The sequence below is a fragment of the Dermacentor silvarum genome, chromosome 1 (genome assembly GCF_013339745.2).
Source record: "Dermacentor silvarum isolate Dsil-2018 chromosome 1, BIME_Dsil_1.4, whole genome shotgun sequence".
NCBI lineage: Eukaryota > Metazoa > Arthropoda > Arachnida > Ixodida > Ixodidae > Dermacentor > Dermacentor silvarum.
In genome coordinates this window covers 300,707,941-300,726,654 of record NC_051154.1, presented here as the reverse complement: position 1 = coordinate 300,726,654, position 18,714 = coordinate 300,707,941, and positions in this window count along the sequence as shown.

Sequence of the window (18,714 nt, the reverse complement as noted above, 5' to 3'; positions counted from 1 at the left end):
TAATATAATTGACCTCTCTTTATTAGGACCAAATAATACGTGCGTTTTGTAATTTAAAAACACTTCAAAGTTTAATTTGTTTTCGAGTGCGCAACAGCGGTTTGTGAAGTTCAACACGAGGAGAAATGGCGGACGTAAACAGCTGTTCGCAGGTGGTCGTTCAACGTTGTGTGCTGTCTCGTGTGTGTTTGATGCCTGTGTCGTTCTTCCTGCGGTGAAACAAATTACAAGAGGACCTATCAACAAGCCCCTATAGCTGTTGTCATCGCGTATGCAGTATTCGGAATTCGGCTGCAGCGAAGTCCTCATGTCAACGCAGAGACCCTCGCGCTGCCCGTGATTAACGTCAGCTTCTGAAAAACGGATGTGTGTGTATTGCTCGTGATTGCGCATTAGCGGTTCCTGCTCCTAGCAATATTGTTGCACCAAACTTAGCAGCAAGCACCAACCCAAAAGCTCACGTCTGCCCCTGAACAAAGCCGCAAATGATCTGTGTGTAATTACTGAACGTGCAATGGAATTTGTGTTGTGAACGTTTATTTTAGTGCCAGCCTGGCTCGTCCGTCTCGGCGCCTGTGCTGTAATTATTCATACAAGTGCTCTCTGAATATTTCGAAAGGCGTAAAAGCCGACGCCACATTTTTTTAGGAGCTGCAGTCACTTGTGTACGTAGTATCGTATCATTCTGGCAGACATGGGCGTCGCCTATTTTCTCGTCCTGTTTCTTGCGCTGTTAGTGTACTGTGAATCTGTATCAAGAAGCTTAAGTTAATAGGCTGCAATACGTAGCGCAGCCGCGTAGCCACACGGCTAACATTAAAATACCTTGTTAGGAGTACGTTTGTATGTTTAATAACAAAATCGAACGCTAAAATTTTGTATTCATGGTGGCAAGTGTATGGTAAGAAGCTATCGAAACTATCCGCTAATGGCATGCGTGTGCTTCTACATGCTTCAGCACGTTATCTTTAAAGTGAGGCTGAATGCCCCTGATAACCAAAAACCTATGCAACTAGAGCAGGTGCTATGATTCCTTTCCTGGAAATGAAAGCCAGCATCCCAGTCTGTTAAGCTAGTCATGTACTTAACCTGTATTAGAACAATGTTAGAGCATGCTAACTGAAGCCATTTCAAACTAGGTTATTTGACCAAAATAAGAAAGTGCAAGGAAAGTGTCAAGGTACAGTCTAATCTGGTATTCCCGAACCCATTGTATTAGCAAAACTTTATGCCTCCCTGAATTGCCTGCTTTAACCCAATGCACGATTGGTCACGTAAGCGCTGTGTGCAGAAATCAAGTGACCTGCCAGCGTTGCGGTGGGCAACATAATACCGCCGACTGTGATGCACCTTCATTGAAATGTCCCAACTGTCCTGGCTCTCACGAAGCAACGTCGAAGGATTGCCCGAAGATGCAGCAGGAAGTTCGTATTCTCCGGAAAATGGCAAAAAACAAGTCTTCCCATAGACAGGCTGCTCAATCTGTTCGCCGAGACAGACAACGCTCGCGTAAGAAGCACCATCCAATGACTTCAGGAGAACCGGATTGTGGGGCGCTGGGGCCGCGACAACCTCTGCCTGTGCCGGCATCGAGGACGGTAACAGCGCCTACAGCAAATTCAGGATCTCCGAGAGCACAGGGCGCACATTCGTCGCCCCTGGGTGGCACAGACACGGAGTGGCCTTCGCTACCCAGTAGATCCACGGGAACTATACCATGCCGTAGTGTTTCTCTACGTCAAGAAGTGGATTCTAGGGCTAGTAAAGCCGATGACCTTACAGGCAAGCAAGGAGCTGAAAAGAATGACAAAGAAAGTGTTGAAAAAATGCTGAAACGCCTGCTAGAATCAATGCGCGTGATTCTCTGTGGTCTCCAGACACCGGCCGCTAAAAGCTCCGTGCATGTCCTCGCCGTACTGGAGCAGCTGATCGCTGCTCTTTACATAATTTAATTACCTTGCTTGGCACCTGTGCTGCTCACGCAGGAGAAGCCCATACACAAGCTTCTTCGCGGCGAGTTTTTGTGAACTTTAAATTGTATTCGTGACTCCGTCCATGCTCTGGAAGGTTGATGACACTTTGGAGGACCTTTTTGGACTTTGTTGATAGCCATGAGGATGCTGAAGTTGCCTTTACCATTGTACATCCTTCTTCAATGTCATCATCACCCCTCATCCAGCCTTTATGTCCCTGTTCCCCCCTCCCCCTGTGCAGAGTAGCAGGCTAGAGCATGCTAGCTCAGGCCGACCTCTCTGCCTTCCTTCAAATAAATTATCTCTCTCTTAACCCAATGCTGAAAACAGGGGAAGCTGATTCCCTTTCTTGCTGTTGAAAAGCTGCTAGAATCTCAATAACAGACTACTTATGTTCTGAGAGAAAGTGAGGGGCACTGACAATATCTCTAATCTTTTGTATGAGCCTTCACCTTGAACGAAAATGGAATAAAAATATTTACCTTTGCAAGCCTCAGAATCCAAACATTCGCAAAATTTTGAGGAGCCACATTAAATTTTTGAGATATAGACAATAAAAAGTGTGCCTAAGTACAAGTGCACACTGAACCCACTTGAGTGGTTGAGTGGCCAGCAGCGAATGCAAAAGCGTCCATAGCTGCTACATCGAGGTAACTGCTAGGTTGCACGTGTGTTTCTCCTATAGCCCATGTACCTGGCAAGGGGAATGGTTATACGTAGTCCTGTGCTTTTTTTTTCAATAGGTGGTGGCTGGCTGATTCCATCTGTTTATGTATTTATCATTTGTGTGCATCTTATGTGCATGTGTTTGTGTCATGTTCTGATTGTTATACGTGCAGTGATGCAAGCATCTTCTTTTTAATATATTGCACTACAGTCATTTATTCAACTTTGTGTTGAAATGTACAAAATGTGGCCACCAAGTAATGGCTAGGAGAGCCAGCAGGATTGGAAAAATATGATGCAGATCCAATGCACTTGCTTGAATCGACATGAGGCGAAGCTTTCACGCAACGGTCAGTTAAACTCTAGAAAACTAACCGCAGTGTGTACAGTTGTCCTTATTTCACCCGATGCACCACGTATTCATAGGCAATGTTTGCTTATTCACCGCACAGGTCACATAATGTAATGTATACATAGCACGGTGAACTCACTCAAACGTCGGCTCACTAAGACTTCGAACTAACCGTGAGTCTGAGTTCGTTTGAGCCTGACTGAGTAGATTTTTGGTGAATACGAGTAAGAGCAAGCTCAGTTGAGTAAACTTTTAGTGAATATTGTCATGTGGTAGTCAGGGAAAGCTGATCCAAGTATAATTTTAGTGAATATGAGTCAAAGCAAGCTTAGCAAGTAGATTTTTGGTGAATATGACTCAGTGCAAGCTCACCTGAGTAGAATCTTTGTGAATATTAGTCAGATAAAGCTCGGCCGAGTATAATTTTGGTGAATATGAGTCAGAGCAAGCTCGGATAAGTAGAATTTTGGTGAATATGACTCTGAGCAAGCTCTATTGAGTAATGATGGGGTATGGTTATACGAGTTTATGCGGTAATTTATGTAAGTGCAGACTCATTAGCAACATTGCCTCCATCTTGATGGGCAATACCTACGCCTCGTGATGAGTCTGCACACTTTATGAGCTGTGGACATGCAAGACCCACCCATACTTGAAAAGATACTATCATTCACACGAAGGAATGTAACTGGCTGACTTCACTGCACAATTTTGATCTGCTTTTGTTTAATGTGTTATCTACTACTTATAAAAACCAGATGTCTGCCTGCTTTTCGCATCATTGCATGTGTTTTACAGGAAGTAGAGACAGAGAAGCAAGAAAAGGCAAGGATGTTTATGGCTAAGTAGTTTCTTAGGGTACTGCGATATGTTACAACCAGCATAAACAAAAGTAATTCAATGCACTGAAGTAAGCGAAATGTGCATTTACCTTTTAATGTCAGGGTTAATACAGATGCAGTCAGGATACAAAGTCTGCAACACATTGAAGGTTTATTGGTTTTTTATTCAGGAGAAAAATGATGCATCAGAAAAATGAGAAAAAACTGTTTAAGTATTGCTTCGAAAACAAATCGGCAATACTGCTTATTCCCTAGAACATTCATTACGATATCCAGTTTGCACGTTCGCTTTGCGTCTCGCAGCGGAAGTAACAGAACCTTGAAATGAGATAATTCATTGGGGAAAATGCGCATGAAAGCCCTAACCAACCGACTGCAACTAAATGGTCGCGCGTATAGCGTGACCTATTGACCACAGAATTTGTCCGTAGTTGCATATTCTTTAAATTGTTCCGTCCGTAAAAGCATACCGCGATAAAGCTGTGGTGTTTTCGTATATCGCGAGTTGTCTCCAGAACCAGAAAATTGGGACGACATCCGAAGGCCACGCCTTCCCGTGAGGGACACCTGTAGTATTTACCAACTCGCAGCGCGTGTGAATAACGGAAAATCACGCAAAAGTACGTACTATCAGCACACCCGAAGCCAACCTAAAAAACAGCGTCGCCAGATTAGCAACGTAGCGTGTCAACAAACTCGTAGAAATCACAGAACCGAATCTGACCTACGAGTTTTTATCTGCACTGTTCGCGTGTCGGTGCTGATGTTACGTACCGATTGCGCAATCCAAGGCTCCACTCAATTAGTTGCACTGTTCGAGGCTTGTTGATCCAATATTTATAGACAAAAAAGTATCTATAAACGTTGCGCTGAGCGACCGCCGCCATTTTCCAAAACAGACCGCGAAATACCTCTCGGCGCAATTTCGACGGAAAAATCGCAGCGATTGCTGCGACGGTGCGACGCTGCGACCAACCGGTTGGTCGCAGCCGAAAATCGCAGAATCGGCCCTGCGACTGCGATTTTCGTCGCATGCGACGGAAATCGCACTTCCGGTGCGATAATCGCAGTGCAAAATCGCACCATGTGAAACGGCCTTTAGCCGGGCCGGAAGGCTTCGCGGGGAGGGGAGGGGGGGGGGGGGCGATCTGTGCCGTGAGCCCCCGCCCGCGCCGGTATCTTGAAAGCCATCTGCGGCGGGGGCAGAGTCCGCCCTCCCGGTGTTTTTTTTTTTTTTTTGGCTAAGATCGCGTTGATGCAAGCGCCGGCACGAAGCTCAATTTGGTCGCTGCTGCTGACGCGCTGACTCATTCTAGCGTTTTGACAGCGAGTTTCCGCGGTCATCGAGTGAGATGCGTTCATGTTTGCTTGTGGGCACGTGACACCCTGCTTGTTAACTTAGTGTGCCTATGTTTACAAGTTTATACGGCCGATAAAACTACTATGCTTATTTGTATAGCTGTCCACTATTCCTGGCGATAGTGCAGAAAGGTTCCAAGCTCAATGGCGCATAACAGGGACAAGAAGAGATGGAAAAAGAAGGAGAAGAAGAGATAGAGAGAAAGAGAGAGTGAGAAAGAGAGAAATAAAAGAGACAGAGAGAGAGAGAAAGAAAGAAAATCACCACAAAGGTCAGATACACGCAAGACAAGTTTCGCTTACCCCCACCTTAGCGCGACCACTGTTATGTGCGAAAGAGGGCTTCATTGCTTCTTACCGCGCACTTCTATTTAGAGGCAGTTTCCAGGTTCAGCACTTGCGTGTTTGTGCGGTACTATAGTGATAGCTTTGGGCGATAAAGCGTCAAAAGCTAGGCTTCCGTTCGTGTGCTATCAATCAAAACATCCTGGTTGAGGCATGGCGATCCTCGCTCTCACGTGAAAGGCTAATAAAAACTGTATAGATGTGGTTGACGCCTTGATGGTTGATGCCTTGAACGCTATTCCAGGTAAACACTATGACAAATGTTATGTTGAGGCAATATACATTCTGGCATCTGCAAAACAAAATCACGTTGAGACCAATGTTTTCTAGGGAATCTAAAAGTGCGTTTACATTGCTGTATGCACTAGCGGTGCAGTTCTACGTTGCTAAACTGTGCTTGTGAACAGCATTACGCGAGTGCACCCCTGGCCATAACGGTTCCGTCCGTGCCATCTGCTGATAGCGATCGGAGAGGGTACGAACGTGCGCTGGAAATCGCGGCGTTTGCTGATAGCGAAATTAATAGCCGCTTTTGCACGTCATTGCTCGACGAAGCGCATGAAACTAAATGTACATGCTTGTGCCGCCTTTTTATTTCGTTTAAAAAAGGAAGCTAGTGAAAAAGTAAGAAAGGGAAGAAAAGAAAACAATACATAGTTTCAGAAAAGCGTTTGCCGACTTATGAACTATCGACCAATAAGTTTACGGACCAAGGGATCTGATAACAAGCTGAATATCTCTGCAGCCTCACAACGCCACCTGGTATTCCGATTTCCAGCCTCTACTGGTATATGCGAACAACATTGTGATGTACAGTTTTACTGGATACTTTTAAAGGCTGCTCGGATATTTAGCGTTTTTTGAGATCCCGTGGTGTGTAAATGTTTTTGGTCGATAGTACCTCAAACGGACGCACCTTTGCGGGACTTTACGGTGCGCGTTCCTTCAATACATTTAACGTGCGGGAATGCAAACGTATCGAAGACGTTGGAAAACAGGGCACGGTCTGGTGCCTTGTGCCAAACGTATCGAAACACATAATAGATAAGAAAGGGGAGAGACAGACTGGGCATATAGACGATTTTATATTCGATTCATGGGCGCCGCCATCTTGGGCTGTTACACAAACAATTTCTTAGTTTTTTTGAAAAGTTAAGTCACGTAACATTGTCATGAAACGCTGAGCGCATTTATACAACTGTTTTCAGACTTGCGAATCGACTGTAGTACCGTAAACTTCGTTGTCAAAGACAGAAAACAGAAGCGTTATCAGCCCAATAAGGGAGGAAAGCGGGGAGGAAGCGCGGCGTCTTCCGTCGTGCGCGAGGCACCGGGGGAGGACAGGGAAGGCGGGCGGCATTGTACTCCGGCAGCAACTGTGTATTGCGCAGCCGCGCGCGGCCGCGCGGGCTGTATCTTGAAAGCGATACGCGTTGTGGGAAGTCTATAGGTGCGCCGACTGCTCATACCTATGTGCGTGCTGTGTCTTCGCCGCTCAGTTTGCGTTGGAGTGATAGGCAGCACGAAGGTCGCTTCGCTCGCTGCTGCAACCGCGCTTATTCACGCCAGCGTTTTTACAGCGAGTGTTCGCATTCACGGTGTGCGATTTGTTCATGTTTGCCTGTGCGCGCAGACATCATGCTTGTTAATTTATTTAATGAGCGAATGTTTACAACATTGTTATACTGACGATAAAACTACTATCCTTACATTGTATAGCTGTTTACTAATTTGCTTTCGCAATCGATGTTTTGCCTTGCGGGCGAAACTGCGACATTTTGTTTTTGAGGTCAGTCCTCATTAATGCAACGAGCATACCCACCAACTAACATTTCTGTTACTGAGAACCCAGCAACGAATGTCACAGTTACTGACCTTCCGTTAGTAAATGCATGCTACGGATTTTCGTTTTTCTTTTTTAAGAGTCGAGCATGAACGCTTTGCAGCTGCAAGCACCATTTTAGAGGCACGTCTTTTGTGCCCGCGGCTGCACAGAAACGAATGGTGTGAGCAACGAAGTTGAGGATTGCGTGAGAAAAAAGAAATAAAATTTAAAAGAAAATTAAATTCTGTGGTTTTATGTGAAAATACCACGATATGATTATGAGGCACGCCGTAGTGTGAAACTCTGGATTATTTCCGACCACCTGGGGTTCCTAACGTTAGCACACGAGCGTTCTTGCATTTCGCCCCTATGGAACTGCGGCCGCCACGTCCGGGTTTGAACCCGCGCCCTCAAGCTCAGCAGCACAACGTTAGAGTATACACTCTAGCAACGTCACAGCCACTGAGCTACCGCGGCCGGTATGCAGAGGACAAATTCCAGTAAGTAAGTGCGCATTCCAGAAGCGCACTTCTTTTTGGAACACGTTACCGTAATTCTTGAATGATTATCACTGGTCAACGAGTAATGTGAGGTAGCTTTCTTGACGCTCCCAACCATATTGACACGTATACATGTTTATCTTTCACCGGTGGCCGCTTTCCACCGGCTAACAAATGTTATCGTTATCGCTCGGCTCAGGACGCGCCTGTATCGGAAGTTTCTAGAACGTTACCGATGCTTCTTTCCGTTGCCTGTTTTCACCGACGCTTATGTTATCCGATTGTATGACCGACGCGAATTGTCTAGAACTTTCTGGAAGACCCGCGGGCATCAGGGATTAATCTGGAACCTTCGATGACTCATGTATAAAAGCCGACGCGTTTCGCCACTGATCAGATTTTCGCCGATCGCCGACTGTGTTCGCCGCTATTGTTGTGCTTTGAGTGTAGCTTGCTTTTGTGGGCACAGGTTCGCCCAATAAACAACCAGTTTTGTCATACACAGTTTTACGACTGTTTACTTCAGCATCACTACTAAGTGACATCTGGTGGAGGTGCTTTTGTGTTCATGCACCGAACGCCCCCGCAAAGCCGCGACCCAAACCCGAAACCGGAGGACGAGACCAACGTCGCCAAGGACCAGCGAGCTAGCCGTAGGCAGCAAGGACTTTTGCCAGAATACGGACTTCTTCCCGAGAAGACCACAGCGATCAAGGCCAAGTCAACGACCCCAATGGCAGCCCCAGCGTCCCCCATCCTGCTGCAGCAACCTCGGGAGCCACCGACCTTCCGTGGATCATCAGCTGAATACCCTGAAACATGGCTGGAGACGTACGAGAGGACTGCGACATTCAACAAATGGAGCGACGAAGACAAGCTGCGCCATGTCTATTTTTCGTTGGATGACGCTGCTCGGACATGGTTTGAGAACAGAGAGACCACCCTCGTGACTTGGGACCTATTTCGCGAGAACTTCGTGAGGACCTTCACGAGTGTCGTACGAAAAGAAAGGGCTGAAGTTCTCCTGGAAACCAGAGTTCAATTGCCGAACGAGAGCATCGCGATCTTCACGGAGGAGATGACTCGCCTCTTCCGCCACGCCGACCCCGACATGTCTGAAGAAAAGAAAGTCAGGTTCTTGATGCGGGGCGTCAAAGAGCATCTATTCACCGGATTGATGGGCAACCCGCCCAAGACTGTGGCAGAATGTGTTTCTGAGGCGACAACGATCGAGAAGACGCTTGAAATGCGAGCCAGGCAATACAACCGCCGTGCGCTGACAAACTACGCCGAAGCTCAAGCTCTAGGCGCCGACGACCTGCACGAGACGATCAGAGCGGTTGTACGGGAAGAGCTACAGAAATTATTCCCAAGATCGCAGCCTCAGGTGACTTCAATCGCTGACATAGTTAAAAGAAGAGGTTCAGCGATCACTGGAAGTATCAGAAGTTCCGGCATCGCCTCAACCACAGCCGCAAGCGATGACCTACGCCGCCGTCGCCCGTCGTCAAGGCCCCTCTCCGCGCTCGCGCCAGGGCCCCGTAACGCCGCAGATCCGTCGGTAACCGCCGCCGCCGCCAGCACGCCCGCCCGTCGCCCAGCGCAGCTACCAGAGGAAGACGGACATTCGGCGTGCCCCCGACCACCGCCCGCTCTGCTAGCACTGCGGGGAAGCCGGCCATGTCTACCGCCGATGCCCATACCGCGAGATGGGCCTACGAAGGTTCGCCGTCAACGCGCCACGTCCACAGCTTGGCGAGCGACCACGCGACATCGCCGACTACCTCGCCGGAGCCCAGTGGCAACCACGACGACCCTCACGCTCGCCGTCACCAGGACGCTACCTGTCACCACAGCGCTGACCATACACTGGCCCAGCCCGGGGCCGGTCTGTGAGCCCCTATCCGGGAAACTAAAAGCAGCAACCGATGGAGGTGCGGTTGCTGTACGACGCAATACCGAACATCCTCCGCCGCCTACGACGACGATTCGCACATCATCACAACGAGGTACTAGCACACCGCCTAGCAAGAGCCTTGACGACAACACTTCGCCACCGAAAGAAGACCTACCGACGCGACGTAGCAGCAGCGAAGCAAGCCGACGCAGCCGTGATCCGACGCCACGACTTAACCGCAACGCCTGACGACGGTCTACCGACTTAGACGTGCTAATCGATGGTCATAGCGTCACCGCTCTCGTCGACACTGGAGCTGACTTCTCCGTCTTCAGTGGCCCGTTCGCCGCCAAGTTGAACGTGAGGACGGCCTGGCAAGGACCCGATATCCGGACAGCGGGAGACCACCTAATAACGCCGGCTGGAATCTGCACAGCGCGAGTCACGGTTAACAATCGCACTTACCCGGCGAGCGTCGTAATCATGCAGCACTGCTCCAGGGACGTCATCCTAGGCATGGACTTTCTAAACCAACATAGTGCAGTCATCGATTTAAGGTCCAAGTCGATAACGCTTTCAACGCACAACGCGATACCACCGGATACAGACATCAGTTACCATGCCTTGAATGTGCTAGAACAAGTCACCGTTCCGCCTCGCTCCAGCGTAATGATTTCCGTCGGTACCGAAGTGCCTGCAGACATGGAAGGCGTCATCGAGAGCGATCATCACTTACTGCTTGACCGCGAAATTTGCGTCGCTAGAGGCATAGCTGAGCCACGTGAAGGGAAAGTAAGAGTGATGCTTACGAACTTCAGCCACGAATACAAGCACATTAACAAAGGCACCACGGTCGCCTACATCGACGGAATAGTACAAGCCAGCAGTGCTTTCGCCTTCACGGATTATAGTGCACCTGCAACGACGACTGTAGTACCTGAACCAACTTTCGACGTCAATCAGAACCTTCCCAGGCATACGAAAGAAGAACTAAAAGCTGTGCTCCTGCAATAGAAGGACTGCTTCTCGTCGTCGTCAAAAGTTCGACAAACCCCTGTCGCCAAGCACTGCATCATAACCGACGAAAATGTCCGCCCACTCCGTCAGAGCCCGTACGGAGTTTCGGCGCGCGAACGCGAGGCCATAAGGCAACAAGTAGACGAAATGCTACGCGACGACATCATCCAGCCGTCCAAGAGTCCGTGGGCGTCCCCCGTGGTATTAGTGAAGAAGAAGGATGGAACCCTACGTTTCTGCGTCGATTATCGTCGCCTCAACAAGATCACGAAGAAGGACGTATACCCCCTCCCACGTATTGACGACGCCTTGGATCGACTCTACAACGCAAAGTATTTTTCGTCGATGGACCTCAAAACCGGCTACTGGCAAATCGAAGTCGACGAGAGGGACCGGGAGAAGACTGCCTTTATAACACCAGACGGACTGTTCGATTTCAAGGTCATGCCGTTTGGTCTTTGCTCAGCACCTGCGACTTTCCAACGCGTCATGGATACAGTACTGGCAGGCTTGAAGTGGCAGACTTGCCTCATCTATTTGGACGACGTCGTTGTGTTTGCCTCAAGCTTCGAAGAACACCTGCAGCGCCTTGAAACAGCTCTTCAAGCAATCAAAACCTCCGGACTCACGTTAAAGCCAGAAAAGTGCCGCTTCGCATATGAGGAGCTCTTGTTTTTGGGCCACGTAATCAACAAGTCTGGAGTGCGCCCCGACCCTCAGAAAACTGCGGCCATCTCCAACTTTCCTCCGCCCGCTGACAAGAAGGCAGTGCGTAGATTTCTTGGACTGTGCGCCTATTACAGGCGCTTCGTCAAGAATTTTTCACGGATCGCTGAGCCACTGACGTATCTCACGAAGGCCGACGTCGAGTTCAAGTGGGAGACGCCGCAAGTCGAAGCATTTGAAGAACTGAAGCGACGCCTGCAATCGCCGCCAATACTTGCGCATTTCGACGAAAACGCCGATACCGAAGTCCACACCGACGCAAGCAGCGTAGGACTCGGCGCCGTGCTTGTGCAGAGGACTGACCGACTAGAAAGGGTTGTAAGTTACGCTAGCCGGTCGCTATCGAAGGCGGAAGCAAATTATTCCACAACAGAAAATGAGTGCCTCGCCATCATCTGGGCTACGTCAAAGTTTCGCCCCTACCTCTATGGCAGGCCCTTTAAAGTTGTGAGCGACCACCACGCCTTGTGTTGGCTCGCTAACTTGAAGGATCCTTCAGGTCGCCTTGCACGATGGAGTCTGAGACTTGAAGCATTCGACATCACCGTCGTTTACAAGTCCGGCCGAAAGCACTCTGACGCCGACTGCTTGTCTCGCGCCCCCGTCGAACCACCGCCAAAGGACGATCAGGATGACGACACTTTCTTGGGACCCATCAGTGCCGACAAATTCGCTGAACAACAGCGAGCCGACCCGGAACTAAGGAGCCTTGTAGACTACCTGGAAGGCAAGACCGTCATTGTGCCGAAGGTGTTCAGGCGAGGATTGGCGTCGTTTTTCTTGCAAAACGACATTCTCCTAAAGAAGAACTTCTCGCCTCTCCGAGCCAACTACCTCCTCGTGGTACCCTCAGCATTGCGTCCAGAGGTTCTGAAAGCTCTCCATGACGACCCAACGGCTGGACACCTCGGTTTTTCCCGCACGCTCGCGAGGATACAAGAAAAATACTACTGGCCTCGCGTCTCTGCCGACGTCGCCCATTACGTAAGGACATGCCGAGACTGTCAGCGACGTAAAACACCGCCGACAAGGCCAGCCGGACTTCTACAGCCGATCGAGCCACCTCGCCGACCGTTCCAGCAGATCGGGATGGACTTACTGGGGCCTTTTCCGACGTCGACGTCCGGGAATAAATGGATCGTCGTAGCTACGGACTGCTTCACCCGCTACGCCGAAACAAGCGCCTTGCCCAAAGGCAGTGCCGCCGAGGTAGCCCGATTATTCGTTGAGAACACCCTCCTGCGTCACGGTGCCCCAGAAGTCCTCATCACCGACAGAGGTACGGCCTTCACGGCTGAACTAACTCAAGCCATCCTGCGCTACAGCCAGACAAGCCATCGCCGGACCACCGCCTACCACCCGCAGACGAATGGCCTCACCGAACGCCTAAATAAGACCATCGCCGACATGCTGACAATGTACGTCGACGTCGAACACAAGACGTGGGATGCCATCCTTCCATACGTGACCTTCGCATACAACATGGCCATGCAAGAAACGACGCACATGGCGCCGTTCAACCTGGTCTACGGAAGGAACCCGGCAACGACGCTTGACGCCATGCTACCGGACCTCACCGACGAAGAAAATCTCGACGTTGCCACCTATTTGCAGCGTGCCGAAGAAAGTCGACAGCTCGCCCACCTGCGCATCAAGAACCAGCAGAGAACCGACAGCCGACACTACAATCTTCGACGACGCTACGTCGAGTACCAGCCCGTTGACCATGTTTGGGTCTGGACTCCGATACGCCGACGAGGACTTAGCGAGAAACTCTTACGTCGCTATTTCGGACCATATAAGATCATCCGACGTATTGGCGCACTGGAGTATGAGGTCGTGCCAGACGGTATTTCGCAATCACATCAGCGCCGCGCACGACCTGAAGTAATCCACGTGGTGCGTCTTAAGCCTTTCTACGCCCGCTGACGAACTTAGATCCTTTGTTGCTTTGTTATTTTTGTCCCTTTTTGTACGCGTGGTTTTGTTTTCGCTTGCGTGATTGTAGCATCGGGACGATGCTTTTTAAGGGGAGGGTATTGACGCGTATACATGTTTATCCTTCACCGGTGGCCGCTTTCCACCGGCTAACAAATGTTATCGTTATCGCTCGGCGCAGGACGCGCCTGTATCGGAAGTTTCTAGAACGTTATCGATGCTTCTTTCCGTTGCCTGTTTTCACCGACGCCTACGTTATCTGATTGTATGACCGACGCGAATTGTCTAGAACTTTGTGGAAGACCCGCGGGCATCAGGGATTAATCTGGAACCTTCGATGACTCAGGTATAAAAACCGACGCGTTTCGCCGCTGATCAGATTTTCGACGATCGCCGACTGTGTTCGCCGCTATCGTTGTGCTTTGAGTGTAGCTTGCTTTTGTGGGCACAGGTTCGCCCAATAAACAACCAGTTTTGTCATACACAGTTTTACGACTGTTTACTTCAGCGTCACTACTACGTGACAATATTGCTTTTTAATTTATTAACAAGAACATACTAGGGTCAATTTTTGCATGCTTATAAGTGCGCTGTGATCTTCACTAGAATGACCACAATTTCAGTAGGATTCAAGAGATACAAATTGGTGCTGATTTCAGGCATAAGGCGGCAAGGGATGCTTGTGCATACTATAGCCTGCAAAAAGAAAAAGAAAAAAATTAATGACATTGTTAATTGTGTAAGCATCAGCAAGCGTCTATATACAAGGTGTTAAAAAGCTAAGGCCTAGATTTCTCGCTGCACTGGTACACATATTCGCAGGTCTCTCTAAATTTCTTTCGTTGTCCGCTAGTAGAACTGTGTCGTCCTCATACGTATATCAGCCCAGAGACATTATGTTGCACACCCACCCACCCACCCACCCACACACACACACACACACGCACACACACACACACACACACACACATTATATATATATATATATATATATATATATATATATATATATATATATTGCGGGCGTTTATTACGCAGATCTTCCTCATCTGTATGTTATCATCATCAGCCTCACAATTTTACCTATCCTTCTCTTCTATATATGTGATCATCATCATCGCCTATGTGCTGCGCTTGTTCGCTGACGAGCTCCTGGGCCTAATAAACGTCGTCCCAACCAAGACGTCACAAGTGGTGGAGTGTGCTCTTCGGTCCTACGTCCTCTGGCCGTCCGGTCTGCCTCCTGGAGCTTCGTTCAGGTCGCCGCTTGCGCCCACCGTCAGCTAACATGCCACAGGACGTGCAGCCTGGCGCCCCTATTGCCACCATTCCGACATCGCAAGTGCCTCCTTCCTTTATCATCAACAGCCCCCAGCGTGACCCCCATCTCTTCGCTGGTCCTCGCGGAGAGGATGTCGAAGACTGGCTGGACGATTATGAGCGAGTCAGTTCCGCCAATCACTGGGATGATGTTAATAAACTACGCCATGTCTTCTTCTATCTGTCTGGCGTGGCGAAGACGTGGTTCTTTAACCACGAGCCCGAATTGACCGACTGGACTCTCTTCAAGTACCAGCTTCGTGAAGTGTTCGGCAAACCGGCCGTTCGGTCCACTCTCGCCAAGAAAAGCCTCGATGCTCGCAAACAACACCTGGGCGAGTCGTACACCTCCTACATCGAGGACGTCCTTGCACTCTGCCGACGTGTGAATTCTTCAATGTCGGAGTCGGACAGGGTACGCCACATTCTCAAAGGCATTGGAACTCTTGCCTTCAATGCACTCGCCACTAAGAATCCGGCTACCGTCGCTAACGTCGTAATCACTTGTCAGCGCCTCGATGAGCTCGAGTCTGTCCGCCTACAGCACGACATTAACGATGCCCATTCTACGGGGGACCACGACCTAAGTACACAGATACGCACGCTCATACGCGAAGAGTTACAATCGATGGGGTTAACCTCACCTTCGACGTATCCCAGCCAACCTTTTGGTGCGTCATTGCGTGACGTTATCAGGGAAGAACTGGCGTCCTTGGCCTGCGCTGTGCCAGCACAACTCCTGTCCCTCACGCATTACCAACTACCGCACTACCGACATAGGCGCAAGTTGCTGCCAAGCCTCTCAACCACGTCACTTCTCCGTTGCCGCTACCAACTTACGCGTCGGTTGCTACTGCGCCCACGGTTCACTTCCCGTCATCACCTCCAGAGCCTTCATCGGCCCATCTGACCTCCCTGTCACACGGTAAACCGAACACCCCCTACTACCCCCTTGGCATCCGTCTCGTCCTACGTGCTATTATTGTGGCTATCGCGGCCACATATCACGCTTTTGCCGCAAGCGCCAGCAAGATGAGCGTCGGGGCTACGATATGTGTGAGCGCGATTACAGTGGAGCCTCTTACCAAGGGCGGCGTTACTCTTCACCTTCGCAGCGCTCTCCATCTCCGCCTGCATCACCTGAAGCACGACGCGCTTACCGTTCGGCCAGACGCCGTTCTCCATCGGCCTTCCGCCGCTCATCGTCACCACTTAGGCCTGCCTCCCTTACCTCTACCGTTCGCGCGGAAAACTAAGCGATGCAGTTTCCGGAGGAAAAACTGCATACACACACAAGACTGAAATTCATCCAGCGCGCCCATCCAATATGATTCGTGTGTACGTTGAAGGGGTGCCCGTGGATGCTTTAGTGGATACTGGTGCGGCTTTGTCGGTTATGAATGCTCATTTGTGTTCCCATCTAAAGAAAGTTATGACGCCTTACGATGGTCCCACGCTGGTTGCAGCCGAAGGGAACACTATTCGACCTGCTGCCTTCTGTACTGCGCGTGTACTTATCGATGACATTCTCCATCACATACAGTTTGCTGTGCTATACCCGTGCTCTCACCAGCTGATATTGGGATGGGATTTTCTATCTTCTGCGTCTGCTGCTATTTGTTGTGGGCAGCGTGTGATACACCTTACCGACACCGAACACTTGCTTTGCGTAGAAACCCACACGCCACTTCATCTGATTGCTGCGGAAGATACGGAACTACTCCCAGGACAAATCCAACTAGTTACTCTCCTATCCGACGACATTGACCATGGTGACGTCTTGGTGTTCCCTTCTTCACGTTGCCTTACTAAAGGCATAACATTTACATCAGGAGTTGTTCGATTCCACAATGGATCTGCACTGGTCACTGCCACGAACGCAACACCAGAAAAAATCCTCCTTCCGCAAGGCACAACCGTTGCATCCGTCGCCGATCTGGAGCCTGTTTGCGTCTTGCCACTTACACCAGTCTCTTCTGGGGACCCATCTTCTGGTGATTCTTCTTCGGCCGCCGCCCTTACAGCAGTCATCAGCACTGATTTGAAACCCGCGCAGACACAACAGCTGCTGGCTTTGTTGAAAAAGCACGCCAATTCTTTCGACGTGTATTAGTCAACGTTGGGCCAAACAACCGTTGCAGAGCATCGCATTCTGACAGACAAAGCATCTATCGTACGGTGCCGCTCATACCGTGTGTCTCTAGCCGAGCGGAAAATCATCGAAGACAACGTCGCAGACATGCTGGAACGCAAGGTAATTCGCCCCTCGGCTAGTTCTTGGTCGTCTCCTGTTATCTTGGTCCGCAAAAACGATGGCTCCGTGCGCTTTTGCGTCGACTACCGGGCGCTCAACAAGATAACTCGAAAAGACGTCTACCCTATGCCGCGCACTGATGACGCCCTTGATTCCCTCCAAGGTGCGGAATACTTTTCCAGCCTGGATCTGCGTTCCGGCTATTGGCAAATCCCCATGCACGAAGACGATAAAGAAAAAACGGCGTTCGCAACCCCCCATGGACTGTACGAGTTCAACGTAATGCCTTTCGGGCTCTGCAACGCGCCTGCGACTTTTGAGCGCATGATTGACACCGTGTTGCGTGGCCTGAAGTGGAAGACCTGCCTGTGTTATCTGGACGACATTGTCATTTTTTCATCCACATTTAATCAGCACCTACAACGCTTGGATGAAGTTTTGACGTGCCTCGCCCGCGCTGGTCTTCAGCTTAACACCAAGAAATGCCGTTTCGCCAGCAAAGCCATTAAGATCCTGGGTAATGTCGTGAGCAGGGATGGCATTCAGCCGGACCCTGACAAGACTGCTACAGTCCTTCGCTTTCCTCGTCCTGACAGACCCAAAGACTTGCGCAGTTTCCTTGGCCTCGCCTCTTATTTCCGTCGCTTTATCCAGAACTTTGCCTCCATCGCAGCTCCATTACACAAGCTACTAGCTTCCGGTGTACCTTTTCTGTGGTCCCAGGAATGCGAATTGGCGTTTGCACGCTTGAAGGACGCCCTCACGTCTGCACCTGTGCTTTGCCATTTTGATGAAGCCGCACCGATTCTCCTACACACCGACGCTAGCGGCCGCGGTATAGGTGCTGTTCTTCTGCAACGCGACAACTCTTCGCGAGAAAGAGTCATTGCATACGCCAGTCGTGTACTCAGCGCTTCCGAAAAGAACTATACGATCACCGAGGAAGAGTGCGTGGCTATTGTTTGGTCGATACAGAAGTTTCGCCCTTATCTCCACGGCCGTCATTTCACCATCGTTACGGACCACCACGCCTTATGCTGGCTTTCCACGCTCAAGAACTTGTCTGGACGCCTGGGTCGCTGGATTTTACGCCTCCAAGAGTATGATTTCGAAATCGTTTACAAGTCCGGAAAGAAACACCAAGACGCCGACGCTCTTTCTCGCTGCCCGCTTCTTACGGCCCCGCTCAACGCCTCTGCAATCGCTTCGCACGTCACCAGTTCGACCGACACTCCTACGGTTTCCTCACTGGCCTCAATGTACCAACTGCCTTTCGACAACGATCAGCCACTCGCCTCTCGCCAGCTTGCTGACCCGTACTGTCAACGCTTCATAGCTCACCTCTCTGGGGCTTCTCGTCCACCTAACGCGCGCCTCCGTCGCCAGCTCGCGCACTTTAAGCTGGACGATGGCGTGCTGTATCGCCGTATTTATCATCCTGACGGGCAACGCTGGGTGCCAGTTCTACCACGCTCTCTCCGACTTCGTGTCCTCAACGCCTTTCACGATGATTTGACAGCTGGCCACCTTGGGTTCCATAAAACCTATGACCGCATTCGAAGTCGTTTGTATTGGCCTGGCCTTTCTGCTAGCGTCGCCAGATACGTCGGTTCCTGCTCTTCCTGCCAGCGTCGCAAGCTCCCAACATCTGCTCCTGCCGGCCAAATACAGCCGATTCCATGCCCCGCAGCCCCGTTCGA